Source organism: Fukomys damarensis, unplaced genomic scaffold (assembly GCF_012274545.1).
Source record: "Fukomys damarensis isolate Sample0158 unplaced genomic scaffold, DMR_v1.0_HiC HiC_scaffold_33, whole genome shotgun sequence".
Lineage (NCBI taxonomy): Eukaryota > Metazoa > Chordata > Mammalia > Rodentia > Bathyergidae > Fukomys > Fukomys damarensis.
The window spans coordinates 20,835,954-20,859,935 of record NW_022900945.1 but is presented as its reverse complement, the minus strand read 5'-3'; positions in this window follow the sequence as shown (position 1 = coordinate 20,859,935).

Below are 23,982 nucleotides of genomic sequence, written 5' to 3'. Positions count from 1 at the left end.
TAGACCCAAACCCTGTCCTTCCACGTTCAGCCTCCCTCCTCTGTACCGTAACACACAGTGCTTCACCTCGCTCGCTCAGGCAGTTGTGCCGCAGGCAGTGCATGCAGTCATTCTGAAAGAACAGAATTGCACTCATTCCTAAATTCTACTTTCTCATACCACCGGCCATCTAAAACAGAAAGTGTACATAAACAACAACTCACCATTAAATCTGCAAACCTGCTGGGTGAACAGATTTTGCCAGAATATTGAGTAGGAATGATTCAAATGAGAAAACTTCATGCATTCACACCTAAGAGCCCCTTGGTACTTTTAGAGGGGTTGTGACCACAGACGTGCCTGCTGCTGCCTCATCTGACAAGAGTGCTATCTCCAAACAATGTACAAATGCAATACTGGGGGCCATCGTTAAAGCATTTGTGAACTTAAACCATTTCGTTCAGCTAGAACTTAAAGCTCACGGACTCGGTTGTCTTTATTTTGTATCTGCCCTTTTATCCAAGACTAACTTCACCAAACACAAACTTCTAAATGAATTGAATGATCTGAATTCCAGACTCTCAAGCCACATACTAAATTAAAAGGGCCACGGATTGGTGAACTATGAGGGATAAAGTCAGAACATAGTCTTGATTCCCTAAAACTAACGCTACACAAAGAAGATTGGTAGGGCATGGGCCAGCGTAGATAGAGGTAGAGAATAAAAGGGGATATAAGTTGTAATAAATTCTGCCCGTCCACCTACTCTCGAGCCCCCTAAAAATTGCTTTGAAAAAGAAAAAAGTGACTAGTAAGTTTATTTATGTTTTTTAAAAAGCACTGTCAATCCCAATTTATCAGTTACTGTCTTGTGACAATTTATTCATTGTTCACTGTTAGAAGCCAGAAGTTACATAGAAATGCATGATTGGTGATAGCTTCTCTATTTCAATATGGTATAATAGAGATAACACAGTGCCCAAAAGCTCTGCAGCCGACTTTTTGTCTGCTTTGTCTCTTTTCATTACTCTATCAGAATCTTCATTTAATATAATCCAAAAAAGCAAGGTAATTGCTTCACTTATCGGTTATCATCGCTCTCGCATACTTATCGTGTCAAAATTATTTATGTGGATAGGCCAGGTTGATCTTGCTGCATTCAGAAGCTTAAAATTTGAATAACTGTTCTGCCAGTTAGGTTATCAAAATTGCAGCATAAGCAATGAGCTTCTGTTTCTGGATGTTGGCGTGGGGAAAAGGAATCGCCTCCTGCATGGGCTGGTGGGAAGGGGGGACGGGGCTGGGTTGGCTTTGGGAACCAGAAAAAAGAGAAGAAATGGCCCAAGAACAAAGAGAAAAACTGGAAGATTCATCATGCAGACCTATGACAAAGTGAAAAGGAAACTCAGGCAATTGTGTTATTTTTCCTCAACGATGTCCTCAGAATAAGCAATACAATTATTCTAAAAGGCAAGATGAACAATCTCATCCTGGGTCCTCATCATTCCTCCCTCCCCTTTCACAACGCTCCATAGATGAATGTTTTAGGATGCATTTTTCTGCTTGTTAATCATTTGTCAGTTGTCAGGGCATTTTGTCGTTTTAAAGACATATTAAGCTAACATGAAATGTGGCAGGTTTTCAGTCTCTAAGCAAATATTTATTTCTACAAAATAATTTTGGTAGATAAGCCTTGTTTTGAGGTATCTTGGTCTCTCTCTCTCTCTCTCTCATGCTGATGGCAAATATAAATTACATTAGTGTTTTATTCATTTGAAGCTCAACAGCTCTTTCCAATTTTTATAAGATGTCTTGGTGAGTCTGAGAATCAAGGGGAACTTTCTCTTCCCCTCCTTCAAGAGCCACTAACCCACTCATATGCCCTACATTGGAATAGAAAGTATTTGTGAAATTCACCCTGGTTCAGTGGAACCTTATCATAATAAATTCTCTGTGATTCTAGCTACTCAGGCCATGCTGAGAGCTGATGATTGATATTCTTGCGATTGTCATACAGTCATCTTGAGCTATGCAATGGGTACTTTGTAATGTATTTCTCATTCTCTCAAAGTTGTTGTTAATACTTTTTTTTTCATTTTTGGATTTTCTGAGACAGTGTCTCACTATGTAGTTGAGACTGACATGGAACTCACTATGTAGCCCAGGCTGACCTCGAACTCACAGTGATCCTCCTGCCTCAGCCTCCCAAGTGCTGGGATTACAGGTTTGCCCCACCATACCCCGGCTAATACTTCTTAAAATTACCCAGATATTGCCACACCTAGACTCTAATCTCAATAAAATATTTATTTGGACTAATTATCGATTTATTTGTTAGCATACAATTCATCCTTTGTTGGAGTTTTAATTTCTCACTTACAGTAGTTTGCCATGATACTGGGACTATATGAAAGACCATGAAGGGGAACTGTGTTTTGATTCTTTTAAGATTCTAACACAGGGTGAATAGATTTGAAGAAAGGTCAGCACCTAGGGAAATGGCCAATCTACCAATGCCTAGAAGAGTGTCTGGTACATAATATGCAACGAAATGTATTATGTGAATTAATACATGAAGGGAGGAATAGACTTTCTTCTGAACTCCAGCCTGCAAAATGCCATTCATCATTCAACAAACACCAAGCACCCACCAGCTAACCGGCCTTATCTAGAGCACCCCCCTTCTTATTCCTTTACATTACAAGCTCATCCCTTATCACACAGCACATTGTTTGATGGCTCCAGTAGCACTGACACTTTTACCTTGTGTTGTTGCTCTACACAACACATGTACTCTGTCTTGTGCTAAGATTCTGAAGTTTAAATCAGGGATTGTGTCTATATACTCTATAACCTCCATAATGGCTGAGGAAGTGCCTTGCACACATTAAGCATAAGTAAATAACTAGTAAAAGGGTGACCCGATTGTTCAACACTGTAGGCAGCTTCAGAACCAAGCTGTCAGCGTGGGGCTGCTACCTCAAGCACCTCTTGCTCCTTCAGCTGTTTGTATGGTCCATGTTTCCAACATCACTCTTTATAATGTGTCTACATACGCATACGCTGAAATCTGACTGCTGCGTGCTGGTAGAAATGCTAATGAAAAACCTATTCAAAGCTGACTTTTAAAAGATGAGATGAGTAAATTATTTATACTGAAGTTCAGCTTGCCTTTCATGCAAGTTCACTACATTGCTTATTTGTTAATTTACTTGTACAGCAAGTAGGTTTGGACGGTGTGCCAAGCACTGTGCAGCTGCTAAGACTAGGGGGTGAAAAATACTTTCTCTGCCCTTGAAGGGTTTGGAGTCTACAGAAGGAGAAAAAAATCATAAACAAATAATTATACAGTCTAAATCTGTATTTGCTGCTTACCAGTTGCATGATCTTGAGCGATTCATGTCTCTTCTCTGGACCTCAGCTTCCATCAACATGGTGCCGTGTCCTGTAGGAAGACACTCAACAAGCACTGGGTGTATCTGAATATATATAACACCCAAGGAACACAGAAGACTGAAATCAACTCAAAATGTGCGTCAAGAAATGTCTCCCAAAGTTCATACTTGAAGGATGAGTGGAGACTTTGCAAGATAAGGAAGGAAAAGAAACAGATTCCAAAGAATCATCAGATACAAAGGAAATATGAAAATATGAAAGATCCCATCAAAGTATGAATATATATGTATTAATTACTAGGTGGGGACCCAACTAGTTATTCCTCCACCCAATCATTCCACAGTTGTTTTCCCCTAATTCAAATTTGCAAGTGTCTATTTTCCTTCTTAATTACTATCACGCCTATTTTGGTTTATGAGGTTTCATTTCATTTTAAATTCCAGACCAAGGCAGCCAGCCACCACGCTTGTCATCTTCACTGATTTTTAATATACATCTTTCATATATATTAAGGAAGGAATTAACATTTACATAATGGCTATTAACATTTTCAGTTTAATATTACCCTTTTGTATTATTTGGAAAATCCAGACAACAGCATATATTGGGCAAAAGTGGAGAGATGTGGCCAAAAATACAGGTGCCTTTAATTATCTAGGCACTTAACAAGATACGGATCCTAATAAAATGATTATAATAAATTAAATAAAAATCCCATATTTTCCTTTAAAAACTTTTACTCGGTTTTGGAGACTGCGTGTTCTGTGGATGTAACATATGAGTACATTTTTCCTCTACTCGTTATTGCCATTTCTGTCTAAGACTGTCTAAAACTTATCTGGGTTAAGGTAATCAGTATGCACTGCTTTTTCTCTACATAAAAGGTCATTCATTCTCAAACAATTTTTTATTGCCTTTTAAAGATAGGTACTTCACTGGCTTTTTCCCCGTGATCTGGGGTCTTGCCAGTTCTCCACAGATCTTCACGTGTTATCATTCTTGGCTCTATGATTACATCAATTATTTTCTTGGCAAATCCAAGGTAGAATTGGTCAAGCCCAACTAACATAAAAATATGTAATGCCCCAAAGTCAATTCTAAGCCAGTTCAAATTGTGCTTTAACTTTAATTTTTATCATAGCCTTCTTTAGTTAGGCACATCGCTATAGTTACTTTGTTTTGTGATCATGCTCTTCTATACACATATGAAATCTGCCAAGAGATTCAGGGAACAATTTAGAGTCATCCAAAGCCTTTAACGCTATTAAATCCTACTTGATCCATGAAGAATAATTATCAAGGTCTGGGAGCTTGTATGGGAATTTACCTATTTACAGTTAGGTCTATCTATTTGTGAACAGCCAGATGAGTTTTAGCCAAATTCAGATAACCCTTTAGAGGCATTCTAAAAAATAGCTATGTATAGTTTCCTAGATCACTGCATTTGCTCCCTCTGTGCTCTAAATTAACTTTGAAGTAAAATTAACATGCAAAAATAAATAAATCCTTGAAAGAATTTTTTAAAAACCATTTTAAAAGGAAGAGAAAGAGGATAATATTATCAGGCTAGAAAGTTTGATGAAGTCTTAGAAGATAGAAGTCAGATTAGATTATATTGTTTAATAAACTCTAGCGAGTAAAATACAACCCAAAACACAGGGTGGGAGGTGTGATGAATAAGTGAGAGTCAGTGTCCTTAAAAAGTCTCTGACTGTCCAAGCATGTATAGCAGAAGAGGCTAAGGGACAGCAACGAGGGTCTGTTACAAGAAGTTCATTCTCAGAAATCTAGGTTAAGTAGGCAATATTTTCCCTCTATATATGGAGTATTTGGTTTATTTGGCAGATGTGGTGCTTCAAGCCTGCTTCTGCGCTAAAAAGATAAAGTCACTTATAAGTAGAATTTGCCTTTTGACACAGAGCTGAAGGCAGCACTCCTATTTAGACTGATGACTTTGAGGTAAAATGGTCTACTTAACCTCAAAGGCCATGCCAACTCTATATATTTATTTTTGCACAAAAATTAGTGACCAACCAAGATTATCAAGCATTGAAAAGAAATCACATAAAATTAAAAGGAAAGACCAGCATGAATAAATATAAAAACTAACCTCAGAAGAATGACAATGTAAGAAATAAAAGAGAGCATTAAAAATGTCCAATTAGTATCAAAATTCAAGCATATAATGTATTTTTAATATAGAAATAAATCTATGGATTTAAAAATAAATGTATGCATTAAAGCTTGAAAAGCAATAATGTATAGCATAACTCCACAATGTTCTATGTGTATCTAAATATGTGTATTCAAAGATGATAAAACAATGAAAAGCCTGAAATAATCAAAGAAATAACAAAAGAAAATAAATGATTTTTACACAGAAAAACAATAGCAATCCATTCATTGGTAGACCCCATCAAATGTCAGCTTGAAAAATATTTTTTAAATATATCATTGTAAAAGGAGAGAAAACCCAAAAAAACTTTCAGAGAAGAAAGCAGTTAGGCCAGGGATTTAGCTCAATGATCCCTCACCTCCTTTGCAAGCCCAAGGTCCCTGGTACCACAAAAGGAAAAAGTAAAACAAAACTGATAAGTAGAAAGCAGTTTAGTGCTATTAAAGAAATGAGCATCTGATTAACATCAATTTTTTAACAACACAGTTTACTAAAATAATTTTAAGCAGAATTTTAGATTAAGTATCATTGTAAAGTTTAAGAAAAACAAAGGAATTTTTGCATATAAAAAATCAGAAAGTTGTCCTCTTGTTTAGTTTTTCTACAGAAAGTGTGAGGAAGATATACAATATTCTAGTAATATGGAGAATAATTCAAGCACTTCAAGCTGACCCACAGATAAAGTGAGAAAAATCTTTGATTTAATAGTAGGCCAAGAAAGTAATGAGCTCAAATAAAAAGTAAATTAAAGGACTTTTTAAAAATTAATTTATATTAATTGGATGATGGTAATATGCATGTGAATAAAGAAGTAAAACAAATTTAAGATGAAATATAAAGCAAAGTAAATGTGACATATCCAGAGCAATCATTGGTATATACATGTGTATATATTATATTTTTATGTAAAACAATTATTTACATGTATTTTTTACTTTAGTGTTTGGTACAGTAAGAGATTATGGTGTCCTCACCATATGTCTAACCATACTACATGTTCCTGAAAAAAATATTCATATACTTACAATGTTTAAATATTACTTCAAATTTTTCTATTTTTAAATCAAACTGTAAACAATGCTTGAAAGATTTACTTTTAGCTGCAGAACTCAAATGTAAATGGTACAAACATAATAATATAAATGCGCAAGTGTAAGTTATTATAATAATGCTTGCATGTACATTTTTTAACACCAAAAATGTTTTTGTTTGTTTGTTTGTGACAGGATCTCACTATGTAGGTCAGTTCAGCTTGGAACTCACTATGTATTCCAGGCTGGCCTCAATCTCACGGCAATCCTACTACTTCTGCCTCCCCAGTACTGGGATTACAGGTGTAAGCCACCATGCCCGGAAAAAGTCCAAAAATGTAAATGTAATGATTCAGGTGGCAGAAGTCAGTAGGGCAGAAGAAAAGAGGAATGAAAGTGTAGTTGAGCTAATTTTTCTCATCTCAACTGGTATGGGGAAAAAGGTCTGTCTAAAGCCACTGACTATAAAACATAAGTATAATGTTAAGTAACAGAAAAATAGAAAAGTTAAAGTAACAATAAAAACCCACTGGCAATCTGATCTTAGATGGAAAGAGAGGAAAAGGGAAAAACATTAAGTGCATAAAATTTCTCATCTTTCATCTGCACATCAATAGATATTGTCTAAAATCTTAAGAAAATCAGACTACAACATATTATTTAGAAGTATTTTGGTAAATGTCAGAATACCAAAAAGAGAAGCAGTTTAAGATCATTGCCTTTGGAAGTCTTTGGAGATCAAGAGGTAACAATGAGTTTATCTTTATTTTTTATTCATTTCCCTTCTATACACATTTGTTTATACAAATGTATATACAATGCTATAATGTATATACATCATTACATGTGTATATAACTTTTTTTTCTCGTTGAGTTTATTGGTACATTTTAGGTATACAGCACAGTTGCATTCATCATTGGGATCTTGTACCTTTACATGGCAGGTCTTGGTTCTCATTTGTTCCCCTTGTCCCTGCCCTCCCTTCACCCCTCCTCCTCTCCCCATTTACAAACACTTCATTTCCATTTTTTCATTTTCTCATATTTTTTTCTTTTCCCTATTATTCTTTCCCCTATCCTTCCCACTTTCCCTACACCTTTAGCCCTTTTCTTCCTATTTCACATTGTCAATTATATCATTAGGATCTTATGTACTATCATAGTTTTTCACACCAAAGCAAGTATTTAGTATTTACACGTGTGATTTATTTATTTCACTTAGGAGTATATCCTCAACATGTATCCATTTTCCTATGAATGAACCCAATTTCTCATTCTTTATGGTTGAGTAGTATTCCATTTCATAGAAAAAACACATCTTCTTTATCCAGTCTCCAGCTGATGGGCAAATGGGCTGTTTCTAAGTTTTAGCTATTACAGACTATGCCGCTATAAACGTAAGTGTGCATATGTCACTGTAATATGATTCTTTTAATTCTTTTGGAAAGATACCCAGCAGAGGGATGGCTGGGTCAAATGGAACCTCTAGTCCCAGCTCCTTGTGGTATCTCCATATTGATTTCCATTGTGGTTGCACCAGTCTGCACTCCCACCAACAACAGAGAAGGGTTCCTTTCTCCCCACAACCCTGCCAACATTTGTTATTGGTTGATTTCTTAGTAGCAGCTATTCTTTGTGGGGTGAGGTAGAATCTCCATGTTGTTTTCATTGTATATACATTTAAAAGTAAAATTTTTTAAATGAAAATATTTCAGTGGGGCATATATGGTGCAGATATTTAATTACCTGTAAGCAGAATAAGCTGAGAAATTTACTAGTAACTGTAGTAAGCATTTTTTTTGAGGGGGAGCACCTACTATGTTTGTGTTAGGTCTGGGTCTTATCAATAAATCAGAAAGATATGGCTTTTATCAGGACAGCTTACTATCTATCCACAAAGACCAACACTAAACAAATAATTACACAAATCAATTGGCAATTATACTTGTACTAAGTGCTATGAAGGATAAGCATAAATGAGAAAATACAAAGGAAGAACTTAAGGTTCGAAGATCAGTTGCTTTAGGAGAAAAATCAAGTATCATAAAATCTGATGTATTGGTACTAATATTATCAGCATGTAGGAAATATCCAGGAAGATACAGTTATCTAGAGAAAAGCAACTAAACTAGCTCCTACTTAAGCAGAGTTTTGCCCTTTACTTTCTATAACTCTAATCAGAAAGAAAAGTGTGAACAGATCTTCATAGTTTTGTGGTTTCTGAACTCAAGAAATTTCCTCAAAATTTGAATCAAATTACTTAAGTCTTTTTAAAAAAGAATATATTGAAAGCTGACAATTTGGCAATCTGCTGTGAGACTAGGTGAAGATCAACCCACTTTAACATTTGACAAAAGCATAGTACTGCCAGAGCTGTCAAGAGATTCAAGTTGGGAAGGAAGTAATTGAATCTCCTGCATTTAAAAACTATTTAGTTACCATTTTCATCAGTGTTCACTCACATAAACTAAGTGTGAGAGCAGAAAGCATATTTTTATCCAAGCTGTATCCAACCAAGATATAGGGTAGAGTATGAGAGCAGATCCTTTGACGTGACTAGAGGACTGGCCAAACAGGGAAACCTGTTCTTACTGGAAGAGTTTCAGGGAGCACGAAAGACATTAAATAATTAGAAGACTGTTTTATAATTTAATGAAAGTTCCACTTTTTGGTGGTGTAAACCGCTGGGCCTTCTCATGTATTATGTCAGGACTGATGTGGTGAAACTAACAGTGGACCCTAGAACCCCAAAATAGGCTACAATGAGCCTGAGCTCTTCCTTATACCCCCTGGCTCTTAGAGTCAGGTTTCACACCATTTGCACACCCCCCCCCAACTTTCATACCCATTTTTGGTGTTCCTGGCTTGGCAACCTGTTAAACTCAACCATTTGGTCAGACTAAGAGAGCAAGCTGGGTCACTTTGTTATGGGGTTGTTCCTTTTTGAAGGTAGCAATGTTCATGCCAAGCTGAAAGTGCCATATAAGCAGATGTAATTCCCAGAATACACAGAACAAGTTCATTCTTGTGCAAACCAAGTGATGTCAGCCAAGCAAGAAGATTTCCTTCCTGCAGTTAGAGTTGTATTTCAGTATATATACTACTGTTCTCAAAACGACAGATGCAATAATAGGTGTATTAAAGGCCTTTGAACATAAAGAAACCAACAGATAGGAAATTTCTGACAGCCTCTCTGCACTTCTCAATCACACATATTTTGCCAAACCTTAGAAAAACTAAAGCTAAGACAATCATTTTCAAAGGGAGTTAAGTTACAGATTGGCTTTCTTGGGAAACTCGAAGAGAAAGCAGCATTCATTTCTCAACGTTGGCAGCTTATTTGTTCTTCTTGGGGCTCAGAGATATTTTGGTTTTTTAATCATTTCTAGCCTCTTGACCACGCTCATGATTTTCTTTTTCTTTGAAGAATATCTGACTTTTTTATAACAGCTATTCCAAGAAACATGTGCACGGTGTTCACCAGAGGCCAGGCCATTGTTTAGGTGCTTTACATCTATTAAGTCAGAACCTTCATGTGACCCTAGGAAGGCGTCAGGCCACGAGGTTATATAACCTGCCCGGGGTCAGCTAATCATGTGGCCGAGCTAAGCTCTCGCTCCAGAGTAAGCTGTCTCTCAGAGCTCCGACGTGTAAAGCATGTCTTATAAGTAAATGTCATATTTTCACTCCACTTTCATTATTGTTTCATCAATGTTTATCTTGAGACTTGTGATCCTCAAGTGTCAGTGATTCCTCTACCACTTGAACATTTCCTCCCTTTTCCCTTGGCTCCCTCTACCTGCATTTCCGGCCTGCCTGTCAGATAGTTAATGATCTGTGTACAAACACTTACATGAACTAGTGGAGCTCAGCCTTTAAAAGAACCCTAGGGGAATTCTTTAAAGACTCTTTTACAATATGAATAATCATCCCTTAATTTATTCATCTGTAAATTTTTGGTTTCCTTTAGTAGATTTTTCTTCAGGCAGGACCAATTACATTTTGCTTTTGTTTTGTTCTGCGTTCATCTCTTCTCAGAACTATCAGCTTCACCTTGCCATTTTTGTGATCCCAGAAACATTATTTTAATGTCCACAACAACTACTCCTTTTATAGATTATAAAAGTAAAAGATTTGCAGTACAAAAATTATTTGTTAGGGGCCAGGGATTTGGCTCAGAGGTTCCACCGCCTGCCTTGCAAGTGCAAGGACCCAAGTTTGATTCCCGGTACAAAAAAAAAAAAAATCTTTGTTAGGTACTATTTCTCATGAAACAAAAATTTTAGCCCCCCTCCCCGCTGACTAGGAATGCTTATTTGCTCAGACAAAGGACAATGGAGGTAAAATTTAAGTGTTCAGAATATTATTTCTATCCATTTTAATTTTGTCAGGCCAGACCCTGCCTTCATAGCAGATCAAATTAAACTTTTATTATCAACTCACTTCTTACTTATTTGTCAAGGAAAATTGCCATTCTATCTCTCCGGTTTTTTAGCAAATATCAGCTTGTCCTGATGGTTACAATTCCCACTTCGCCTGGTCTATCAGTTCTAAGAGATCCACCTTCTAACAGGTTTAGTTTTTTAAAATTAGGAACCGAAACCAGACTAAAGCAAAATTTGAAGTAACCCATGCAAGAAAGAAAGAGCCCCAGTTAGGTCAGGCGGTTCCATAGTTTCCACCAAACAGTGATGTGAATGCATAGCTTCTGACTGGGAGCACAGGATAGCTTTTGTCCCTGTGCTGCCCTCGCATTTAGGCTCTGAGTAATCCTTGCAGGTTTGAGGCTTGAACTTGGCTCTTCTGCTGTAAATACAACAAGGTTCTCAATTAAAGGCAAGCATTGGAGATAAACATGGATGAGGACAGCCTATTCACTTTCCCCTCAGGTCTCAGTGAAACACATTTTCTAACTCCTTCCATGTGATCCAGATCATGTTATGGAATTGTTAACTTCGCAATACATTCGATTGAAACATCATAATTCTTTCCATGACAACAGTGTCTGATGTTACAGATGCACAACCAGCAAGGTCAAGAGTTGACAGATGGAAGTTGGAGCCACACAATTACTTCTCCCAAACCATTAGAAAGAATGTAACTGGAGAAAGGTGCAACCCAATCTAAAACACACCAAACAATAAAAAAGCGCAAAAGTAATTGTTTCACATCTAATGAATCTTTCTTTGATATGACAACCAATCCAAGTATCTCTGAATTTCTTTTCCCTGATATAAGTCAAAACATTTTTGAGGCGGTGGCAGTTTATCTAAATTATTGTTTTTCCTCCGTCAGTCTTTCAACTTAATCTCATTTGCTTTTATGGATATGGTAACCCTTTTGAATAGCTTTTAACCTTTTAAAAGTCACCTTGACCCGAAAGCCTAAAAATTTTTAATACAATATTGAATGATAAAAATTGAACAATTGAGTGCTTTTCTTACTAGCAGTCTGCATGCAGTGCTCCAGTCCTAGGCAGAGTTTCTGTCTGAATACAAAAAAATTAGAATACCTGTATATAGCTTGCTTCTAGCAGAAACCTTCAGCTTTGACCTCTGTTTCATTGGTTCCATTGTTCCATCTGCCCCACAATATCTTGACTTTCTCTTTTCCAAAGGAAGAATGTGTTTTATCCCACAGCACGTCAGCTTCAAAGAGCTCTTACTTCAAGTGTCCAGTGCAACGTTCTGGTAAATTTAAGAAATCTTCAGCTTAAGATTGTCTCTTTCAATCACATATAATGTAGATAACTTCATGACTCAATGCAATAAACCAAGCCTTTTGTTTGCTTTTTTTTTTTTTCCTCTCCATAGTATCTGGGGCATTATCTATTTTGTGGTTAGTGAGGTGTAGGACAAGAAGATGATCCACAAATGCAACTCATTTTTTTTTAAATCTTAGCATTTGTGAAATTTAATTAAAAAATTTAAAGGAGACAAAGATGACATTCCAGCCAGCCTAGGAGAAGGCACAGGGGTCCTCCAGCAGAATGCTAGCCCTGGGGGGTTCGAGTTGAGAGCTGGGGGAGCAGCCCCTTCTCCACCAAGAGCTGCCTCACCCACTTCCAGCTGGGATCCATACTCCAGCATCCTGAGCCAGCCGAAGAAGGCCTATTGTTGGGAATGTCAGTCAGCTGACACCGTGCCGCCTGCTCTCTCTATCTGAGAGGGGGATCGGCATTTTCTAAGCCAGTTGGCAGCATGCACCACAAACAGCAACGCACTGCAGGCCCGTAGTATAGACTGTCGCCCAGTGATAAGTGTGCCAGCTCAGCGGTGCGAGGGTTTTCAGATACCCTAACCCTTGGGCTATCATCCCAGTGAGCAGCGCCTCCTCCTCCTGCTCCTCCCCTCTCCCTCCCACTCTCTGAGCATCAGGCTCTCAAAGCTCACTTCTCCACATAGTTACAATAACCCATCCTGGCCAGCGATGCTTAAAATTGAACCATGGTTCAGGGGAGCAGTGGGCTCTCCCTGCAAGCACCCTAATGTGTTGAACAGCCATGCCAGGTAGCTCTCTCACTTCTCGGAATCAACTACTTATAGAGACCATCTGTCAGGGGAAGTTCGTTTTTATGCAAGTCCTCTAACCTAGCGTTTGAAGGATAAACAAACTTGTACTTTCTTTAAGGGCAGTGTCTCCCTCTGCATTGGCTCTCGCTGCCTGCTTTTACTGCAGGCCTGGAAATAGAACCAGAGTGCAGGTTTTGGGATTCTGGTGACAAAGCCTGTACCTCCGACATAACTCCGTTTGTACAGCTGAGGCTCCACATGTAGGACGCTTTAGGTGGTTTGAATTATTTCATTTGGCACTGTGATTGCCTCAAATAATACATATTTTTCGGAGAGAGAAACATTGCAAAAGTAAATTCAAACCAATTGGAACGTTTATACTTCAGGTTTAAAATTAATTTCCTGTATTTCTCTGGTTTTGAAAAAAAATCCTGTTGGAACTGCCACCTTATGAGAAGAAAAATCAGAAACTGTTTTTTTGCACCCAGCCCAGGATCGGATGAAATGGAAATGTTAGGGCTTCCTTTGCGTTAACCCACTGGAACTTTCCAGCTGAGAACTGAGATGTGCAGACTGTTTTAGGTTAAGCCCCTGCTCCATTCCATGTTAGGTAATCAAATGTCATTTAAGCAAAATAAATGGGAAGTACTCAAGGAATCAGAAGAGGTGAAAGAGCAGAGTCTGGTTTGGATAAAAGTTTAATTCTTCAGTTCCAAGAGGCATAGCCCTTCGAAGATGCTGAACAAAGTCAGACAGGAGTGGCTGAGTAATGAAGATGGATGCATCTTGTTATCAGCAAGCCCTTTACTGGGGCCTGACGTAACCTTAAACATTACAGATAGCTCGATGGCACTTGCCACTAAACCCCTAATTAATGAATAGCAGGCCCTAAATTAACAATGTGCATTTACAGATGAATTCTGGGCATTCATTAAATGATGTTCAAATACCAGGCAGCAACTGCTGTCGTATTCCTGCTGGATAACTCCATCCACTTCGTGTTTGGGAAGCGTTCCCACTCAGGCTTTCCTGTTTTCTAAGGCTGGAGATGGGCTGTGGAAGAGCAGAAAGGGACACTGTTCTTATGGGTACAGAGCAAAGAGACGCCAGCTCGGCTCTGAGTGGTGACACCTGTGCTGCCACTTACAGGCGATAAGAAATGATCCCACACTTAGCTGGTACTGCCAGTAAGGTTCAAAAAAAAAAGAAAGCGTCTATTCCAACCAACTCTACCAAGGAGGGAGTAAGACTTTTCAGAGCACAGCCCCACACTGCCTTTCCGTGGGCTGGCTGGAATGTCCTCTGGGGTTGGAGGGTGGAGCCGATGTGTACATTCGTTTGGCAAAAGCTTAATTCATAAACAATTACAGGATTGTGGTGAGGGAGCTTGGTCTGGCTGCAGTAGGCGGACCTTCTCCTCCCTCTACTAACAAGTGACAGCCAGGCCCAACCAAAACTGTGTGCTGCAGCAAACAGTAGCCGAGCTAATTATCCAGCACCTTCTGTTGGGGTTTCCCGGAGAAAATAGGGAGCTGAGGACTTGTAATGTAACAAGACGTAGCCCCCATGTGGGAAGGTGTATATATGGCTATTAAATAATGTTATTACCTTCAATCTCACTGAAGTAAAATAAAGACAGAGGCCAAGTATGAGTAAGACATTGGAAAGTAAATTAAGTGGAAAGAAAAAAATTTTTAACTTCTGTAAGATATAGCCATAAGAAAGACTCTTAGCCAGGCATGGTGGCACAACACCTGTAATCCCAGCACCCTGGAAGGCTGAGGCAAGTTCAAGGCCCTCCTGGGCAATTTAGTGAGACTCTGTGTCCAAATCAAAAAATAAAATAAAATTTTAAAATGTTTGCGGAACAGCTCAGGGGGAAGGCCCTGGATTCAATCCCCAGTGAGTACGGGTGAGGGGGGGGATGAGAGGAAAGGAGAGGACGAGAGAGGAGGGGAGAGGAGGGGAGAGGAGGAGTTCTTGCAGCAATAAGGTGAAGAGAGGAAATGGATCTTAGGAGAGAGGGTGTTCAGAATTTCCCGCTCTGGCTAAAATCCTGGGGCAGGCCCTACTGTGGAGAGGGGAAAGCATCTGAGTTTTGAGCATCCATGTTAAAGAAAGCACAGCTGCCAGCCTGCCAAGGGCACAGGGCAGAGGCTGGGTGACAGCCCAAGAAAATTCCCCACAACGCAGTGCCAAGACCCATGTATGGTCAAAAGCAAAGGCATCCCCTAGTTTATGTGGATCTTTCCCACATCAGGCTGTTCCAACTCTGGTGTGTGTACTCCCATGGCTCCATAAAGGCACGATAAAAGCAAATCAGCTTGCCAAAAGAGAGAGAAAAAAACTTAATTTTAAAATACCCTGGGGATTGGTGTTGGGGTAGAGGCTGTAGGGGGCTCGGGGGGTGAGGGTGCTGTGCCCTTGATGTCAGCCACCTAAATATCACTGAGGAGTTAATTGGGAGGAATTGAAGAGTTGAGGAAAAACAGGTGCTTCCCTTTTCCCAAGGGCATCTCCGTTTATTATATAGCCAGTCAAAAGTTTCTTTTTGAGCAGACTTTATCACATACAGATAGACAGAGGTTGTGTGCAAAAGCACCCTGAGCCATCATTTTAAGAGCTGCCCTCATTCCGCATTGTGTGACTGAATACAAATCCTTTATTCTGCCCAGTTTGATGATGAGATGGGGATTTAACCTCTGCTTGCCATCATTATCAGTTCACTGAGTTTCTGAGTATAAACCACAAAGCTCCTGAAAATGTAAGTTACTGGATGTTTGCCCTTGCCCCATTCCCCCTACAACCAAAGCAATCCAAATACAGAGCTTACTGGGAAGGGAAAAGATCAATAGAAAAGAGTTTCTTATTACAGCATGGCCCTGGAGTTCTCAGAACTCCATCCGTGGGATCTCTAGTCCCAGTGGTCATACAATTAGGGGAAAAGAGTGGACCTCAGACAATGAAAGAGAATGAGAAGAAGACAGACGCAAATCACAGCATCTTTTTCTGCCTCTGTTACAAACTGCGTAACCCAGCTCATCATAGCATATGTACAGGCTGCAGTTCCTCCGGTTTCAAAAGCCTGATGGTTCAATCAGAAATATGTGTCATAATAAAGCAACAAAAGAGTTTTCCCTTATGTAATCCTCACTGGCAAAATCGCAAGAATCCCTAGCCCAGAGTACTGTTTCAAGGGGTCACTGGGCTGTCTTGCATGTGTCCCAAATCACTGCAAGTGTCCTCAGTTCCACCTCATGGCATTTTCTCTCCTTTCTCTGTCACTCCTGATGGGAGAATGACTCTTCAGATGTTAACATTGACATCAATCCTCTAGCCGGAGATCACAACCCTGACATCATCTTTTTTAAGAGTCTGACCTTGGCCTAGAGAAGCTGTCCTGGACCTACATGAAAGAAACCCTTCTTTTTCAGTATAATATATTATTTAGGAAGTTAAAGCCTAACTATTTATTCTTGGGAAGGTCTTCTCCTTGGAAGAAAAATTAACTACCCCAAGCTGGCAACTATGAACTCTCCCCTCACTAGCTCATTAAATATCATGTGCAGGTATGGCCCACATTGGAGAATTATACCACAGAGGTCTTCGCTTTGATTAGATAAAATCATTTTAACCAACAGTGTCACTACTCTGTGTAAGACCATGCACTGGGCAGGTTAGCCTCATTGTGTAACAGTGGTGCTTTTAGTGGACTACCTCTTCGTTTGTTAGGGTTTTCCTATCTGCTAGAAAAAAGCAAAACAAACATTCATTAATGGTTCAAACACAACAGAAATTTGTTTCTCCTAAAAAGCAAAAAGGAAACAAAACAAAACTCCCACATGGGTATTCTTCCAAAGAGGGATCCAGAGCTTAGATTCCCTGCACCTCTCCACTATTTTCAGCATTTCTCAACCTCTTTGACTTCGCATCAACACACTACTTACAAAGCACTGATACAAGTCAATTGTGTGATCCCCTAGAGGTGAAGTGTGGGGAGCTGAAAATATAGTCCATGGCTAGAAAAGCATTTCCCTGAAACAGCTCTACAACACTGGAAGAGGAAGCACAAACGTTGAGGAGATCCAGGCTTCCCTGCAAGAGCAATAAACTGATGTATATCTTAAGGAAAGAACAATCACATTGTGTATTGGACTTCAACTTGCCCTTATTTTGAACTCTTTGTCTTTTTCATGTATGATTCTACTTACTTCCTGCTATCCACCTAAAATGAGGCAAGTCAGATATTATTATTACTCTGTCATACAAAATGAGAAAGTGAGGAATCCTAAGAAATTTGTTGATGCACAACCATAATTTAGAGAAGATGTCATCAGTGGGAATGACAGAGCAAAGGCCTCCAAAAATCTGCTCCTCCATGAAGGAAAAAAGAACATTGGTAAATATCTGTCAAAATTAAAATGTTCAGAACTCTGGAAATAAGCCAGAGGTTTGCAACACACTGGGGGTGCTTATTTGAGCAAAACAGCCAAATCTCCATAAGAAAAGCAAGCTTGATAATATTATGGATTGCCTCCAGTAGCCTTAAACCCCAACAACTCTCCAGTTATATTGAAAACCAGCAGTTCAGCAGCTACTGGTCAATTCTCAGAGAACTGCCATTATTTGACCACTCTCTCTGTTCCCTGGAAGCTCCCAGGTGAAGATCTGTCTTTACTTAAGAGCTCACTTAGTATGAATCTTTTTCCCTGAGAACATGTATCAAAACAATCAGCTGCAATTATACAATATTGCAGTTGCCTGAGGCAGCCATAGCTGTCAAAGAAAACAGGGTAACCAAAAATCTTAAAAAAAAAAAGCCGAGGAGTGAAATGTTTGGTAGGGCTTTGAAAATCTCTGGTATTTTCCTGGGAATCTAGAAAGCCAAGTGCAATACAGGGCTGTACATATGCTAAGGTAGGACCTGAGAAGACCCTAATCTCTCCCTTCTGCTTAGCCTTGGGGCTCTGCAGTAACAAGAAGTGACTCAGAACATACAAGGGGATATTGTTAAGATTGATAGTTGATTTCTTATTAGAAGCCAGGAGGACAGAGGCATTAGAAGGAGATGTTCAAATATCTGACAGACTTATCCAGCAATGATTCTATATCCAGCAAAACTATCCTTTACAAATAAAGAAGAATTTAAAACATTTCCAGATGGAAAAAAAAAACGAATTTGTGGCTAGCTGATCTGTCCTGCAAGAGATACTACAGAGTATCCTTCCTGATGAAATGGAAAAGCTCTAGACAGCAAATCAGTGCACATGAAGAAAATGGTCAAGATAATGACACAGGTAAACATAAAAAAAGTATCTTCTGGTTGCGATTCTTTTCTTCTAAAATGTAAATGATAACTGTTAAAGCAATAGCTGTTAATAGGCAAATAATGTACAGTTATTTCATTTTTAGCCAATAATATAACAAAGAGGGGACAATAATCAACTTATATTAGAGCAAAGTCTATGCATAGTATTAAAATCAAGGTGGTATCAATATAAACTACATTGTGATAAATTAAATGTTAATTTAACAATAGGAAAGATAAAAATCCATAAATAAAACAGGAGTATTTCATTCTTTTTATGGCTAAATAATGTCCATTGAATAGATATAACATTCTTTATTATATACCAGATGAATCTTGACAGCATTATGTAAGTGGAAGAAGCCAGAAACAAAAGACCACAGAGTGATTGCATTTATATGAAGTGTACAGAATAGGGAAATCCATAGAGATAGAAAGCCAATAAGTAGTTGTAGTGGTTAAAGAAAAGGGAAAATGGAGTGATTACTAAAGGGGCTTTTCAGGGGAGTTATAAGGACATTCTAGACTTGGATAGTGATGATAGGCACACAGCCTTGTGAATACACTAAAAAAACAGTTGATTCTATTTTTGAAAGTATACATTTCATGATTTGCAAATTTGTTCCAATTTTTAACATATAATAGGGGTTTATGCTTATTGATGAGACACACACACAAATATGTATTACAAGTGAGTGGAAGTTTTGGTACAAGTTACATATCTTACTCTGAGATTTTTTTCTTTCTGCCATGTTTACTTCTTCTTCATCTAGAATAAATTTAAAAAGAAAAACACTGGTACAGTTCCACAATTTTTGCAGTTTATTAACTATTGTTATAGAAAAATCTTTATTTTGACTTCAGTAGTATATTGGTTTTTATTGCTACTGTAACTATTTATAACAAATTTAAGGCTTTAAAAAGCACAAATGTATAATATCAGAATGGCTACAGGTCATATCCAGGCACTAGATAGTTGGAATCCTTGTCCAGTATCTCACAGGCTAAAATCAAGACACCATTCTAAGCTGAAGTTCTTATCTAGGCCTCTCGATCCTCTTCCAGGTTCACTGGCTGTTGGTAGAACTTAATTTCTCAAATATAAGACTGTAGACCAACAGCTCCAGAGGCCACCTTCTTTCTGTGCATGTGGTCCTCTCTACAACATGAAGTTTGCGTCTTCAAAGCTAACAGAACACCATCTCTGTTGTTTCCTTTGACTCTATTAAATATTTCATTTTATTACTTCAGATCTATTCAAGATAATCTTCCTTTTGATTAAAGTTAACTAATAAAGAGCCATTAATCATAACTGAAAACTTCATTCACTTTTGTCTGTTATGTAACCTAATCAAGACAATGCCTATTACTCCACCATATTCACAGGTCTAGCCTACTCTGAAGAGGGGAGGGACATTCAGGGTGTGGGCCATCCGGGTCATTACAGAATTTCACTAACCAGAAGCAAGTGTTCCATGTATGCCAAACAAGTATGGGCCTTGCTAAGCTAAGAGCATAACCAAACCTGATCCTGGTCGCTGCTTAGACACCATTTGGGGAGACCTGGTCAAGCCTACACCGTCACAGCTGGGCTTGGCCTAAGCACAGACCTGACAGAAGTTCCCAAACTTGGCTCCCTAGAAGAATTCTGTACCTGAGAATTCTGGTATCCATATCTTAGAAGTTCTAATTCAGTAAAGAAGGTATAATAAACCTTGTCTATGCGCGCTACCACATGTATAGGTACATATGCATGCAGTTATGGTTTTGAGACGCTCCAGATGGGCAGCAAGGTTGAAAACTATTACCCTAAGATTTTCCAAGCCATAATTAGAGTTGAGAAGAACCAACATAGCACTGTGGGTAAGCTATGATGGCTGGAAAATAATTAAATTTATACACACATGTAAGTCTTTAATTCAATCACCAATTCCTCCTCACTTTTTAGTTGCAGGGGAGAAACTAGAATAGAAAAGGAGCCTTTTGAATTGAACAGCAGACATATTTGAAATCTCCACTCCATTCATAACCCCTTTATATCTCTGTGATGATTTGTTTTCTCCTTGAGTTTATTGGTACATTCTAGGTATACAGTACAGTTGCATTCATCCTTGGGATCTTGTACCTTTACATGACAGGTCTTGGTTCTCATTTTTTCCCCTTACCCCTGCCCTCCTTTTACCCACTCCTTCTCTGCAGATTATTTCAAATGTGTTTCCATCCACGAAGTGGGGATAATGTAGCTGTACCAGCCACCTCTCAGGGTGATGGGCACGCTTTTCTAAACACTTCACTGGAGCAAAATCTGTCTTCCTTTTTCCTGACTTTGGAGCTGCAGCAATTTCTCGGATCAATCCTCTGAGCATCGCAGGAGGGTGATCCTCCTGCCCCTATATTTTGGGAAAGGGAGGAAGAGGCCTTCAAGAAAACCCATCTGGCTGGCTGCTTTCCTTTCCCACTGTGAGATTTGCTTCACAGGAAAAATAACAACAACAACAACAACAAAAACCTACACATCTGTGCACATTAAAGGCTGTCTTTAGGTAGAAGAGAAAAATATCCCCTAGAAAATTGTAATACCCTATAACATTCCTCCCACACACATAGATTGGGCGCATGTGGCCAGTTATGGCGCAAAACACCACTCCAACACCCACCCTACCACATTCCCCTCTGCATCCACCTGTGGTTACCATAGTCTAACCCTCAGGGTCAGGTCACAGCCACTGGTTTCCCCAGCCTTTTCCTCTCAACTCTTTGCTTTTCCTACCAGTGAGGAGCGGTTAGCAAAGGCAGGAAGTCTGATATGAAGTACGACAGGAGATACAGAATTTGGGAAGAAAAAAGCAGGACCACTCACATTTCAGCATCCATTTTCTCAAACTTGCAAATAATTAGACCTGCTTTATCTAATTTAAGGGATTGTTCAAAACATGCAGTGAGATAATCAACATCAAATGCAGTTTGAAATCCTTTAAACACTCTATAATGATACGGTTTAAGGGCAAGATCTGAAAAGGCGTTAAACAAAATTAGAAGAGGATAATTCTCATACTCTTAAAACTTTTGCCATGTGCTACATTGTCTTTTATTGTGAAGCATGCACAAAGAAATCATCCCATTGGACTACACGCTCCTGCAGAGAAAGGATTGTCTCATTCAAGAGTTGGGTTTTTCACAGAGCAGGAGTCAGATCTGAAGTATAGGAGGAGAGATGCTTATCCGTCTGTAATGGGCGCACAGAGCCATGCATGACACACAGTAGGAAGGGAAGCGGGTGGTGGGAAGTGAACTTTGCCTGTTTGTTTTTCTTCTATAAGTAGGAACTTTACAGCACTTCCTGGCACACAGTAAGCAAATAAATATTTGTTAGATAAATGAGTGAGCAAACGTTTGCTGGCCTAAGTTTAAAAAATGCAAAATTTCATTTGACAGTGAAATGGCAACTGTTTTAATCTGTAGAAGAAGAGCAAGCAGGGCTTACTCAGGCCAAACTTAAATTCTCCGGGTACTTGCTCTGGATTTTTTTTCTTTTCTTTTTGACACAGGGTCTCACTGAGTTGCTCAGGCTGGGCTAATGTTCATGATTCTCCCGCTTCAGCCTTCCAAGTCGAGATGTTCACTCTGTGTGCCCCTCTCTCCCTTAGGGTGGCTTTTCCTCGCCGATTCCACGTTATTTTATAGATATCGTTGCCGTTGTTCCCTCGTCTCAGCACATTTTATACTGTTCTCTGGCCACTCTAGGCCTGGAAATCTGGGCCAGGCCTTCTTATTCATGCTCCCAATTGCCTCTACTCTCCAGCTCCTCCTGGCCACAGTCTTCCCATCAACACCTGCCACCAGAACAGGACAAAGTAAAGCTGAGAAATAGTATGCATACCCTGAAGAGTTTGGGAGGTTTTGCATTTTTGTGTCTTCTTTCTCCAGTGTCCCCCCTGCCAGGCCTCCTACTACCATCCCTAAATGACTACAGTACACTTACTACAGCCACGCATGACTTGTTATTGGTCACTTACTATAGAGTATAATAAAAAGTTTAAATTTATTTTTTGGAGAATTTATTACAATAAAAGATGCATTGCCATTAACCCCCCTCACAATACTGCCTCTTGCATCAATTGCTTGTAGCCCATCATTTTTGCCACTGTCTGAAGCGGTTGTGGAAGTCCCTTCACATAAATGTCTTTTGTTGTGTGACTGTGGCTGCCTCTGTGTCCCGGATCCACTCAAAACATTTACCTCTCATGATCAATTTCACTTTGGGGAAGAGCCAGAAGTCCCTCTGTACCAGATCCAGTGAAGGTGGATAATAATACACCACCTACACACAAATTGCTGTGAACATTTTGAATAGATTCAGGACATAGAGGCAACCATGACTTCCCAACTAAAGACACCCACAAAGGAGGATGTGGAGACTGCTTCAGAAGGTGACAAGAATGACGGGCCAAGTGAGTTCAAAGGGAACAGTATTTTGAGGGTGATTAGTGGCAATGTGGCTTTTATTGTAATAATTTTTTAAATTTAAACTTTCACTATATTTTTAATCAAATCTTGTACCTATGTTTTATCCATCAGTGTTCTCCAGAGATGGAAAGAGGAAGGGAGGGAAAGGGGCAGGGCGAGGGATTGGTCGTAAGGCAGGACTCACATGAGCCAGTGGTATACTTTCAGTCTGAAATCCAGCCAGTGTGAAGTCCCGGAAGAGCCAGGGTTTCAGTTCAGTTTGTCAGGAAAAGACAGATGTTCCTTCTCAAACAAGCAGAGGAATTCCCTCTTAGTCATGAAGTCAGTCTTTTCGCTCTCGTTGGGTCTTCAACTGATTTGACAAGGACTGTGTCCACCTTGCGTGCTATCGTGGAATGCCTGAGACTAGGTACTTTATAAAGAACAGACACTATTTCTTACAGTTCTAAAGGCTGAAACGCCCAAAGCTGAAAGACTGCATCTGGTGAGGGCCTTCTTGCTGCATTATAACGTAGCAGGTGGAATCATGTGGCAGAAGAAAAGCAGAGAGAAATGTACTGGATTTTATGACAATTTCAGGACAGAACCCACTCCTCTGATGCCAACCCCACACCATCCTTTCCATCATTATGGAATCGCCTCTGTTTGTTTATTTGTTGTTTTCTCAGTGCTGGGGTGGAATCCAGGGCTTTGTTTGGGAGGTAAGCACTCTCCCTCTGAGCTACATCCCCTGCTGGTGACCTGATCACCTTTTAAAGGCCCCTCCTCCTCTCGGCACTGTTGCCTTGGGGCTTCAATTCCCAACCCGTGAACTTTTGGGCCTACACACTTTTGGGCCTACATTCAGACCCTAACAAGGGCCATCCACAGTAGAGAAAATGATCTGTTCACCTCAGTCTACAAATTTAAAGTTAATTTCATCAAAAAAAAAAACAAACAAACTTCACAGAAACTCCCAGAACAATGTTTGATCAAATATCCCAACATTCCCAGTCCAGCTGAATTGACATATAAAATTAACTATGACAGATACACACTTCTCATCTTAGCTAAACTTAAGCTTCTCTGAGGCATCTTTTCTTTTTTTCTGGCATTAAAAGATACCCCCACACA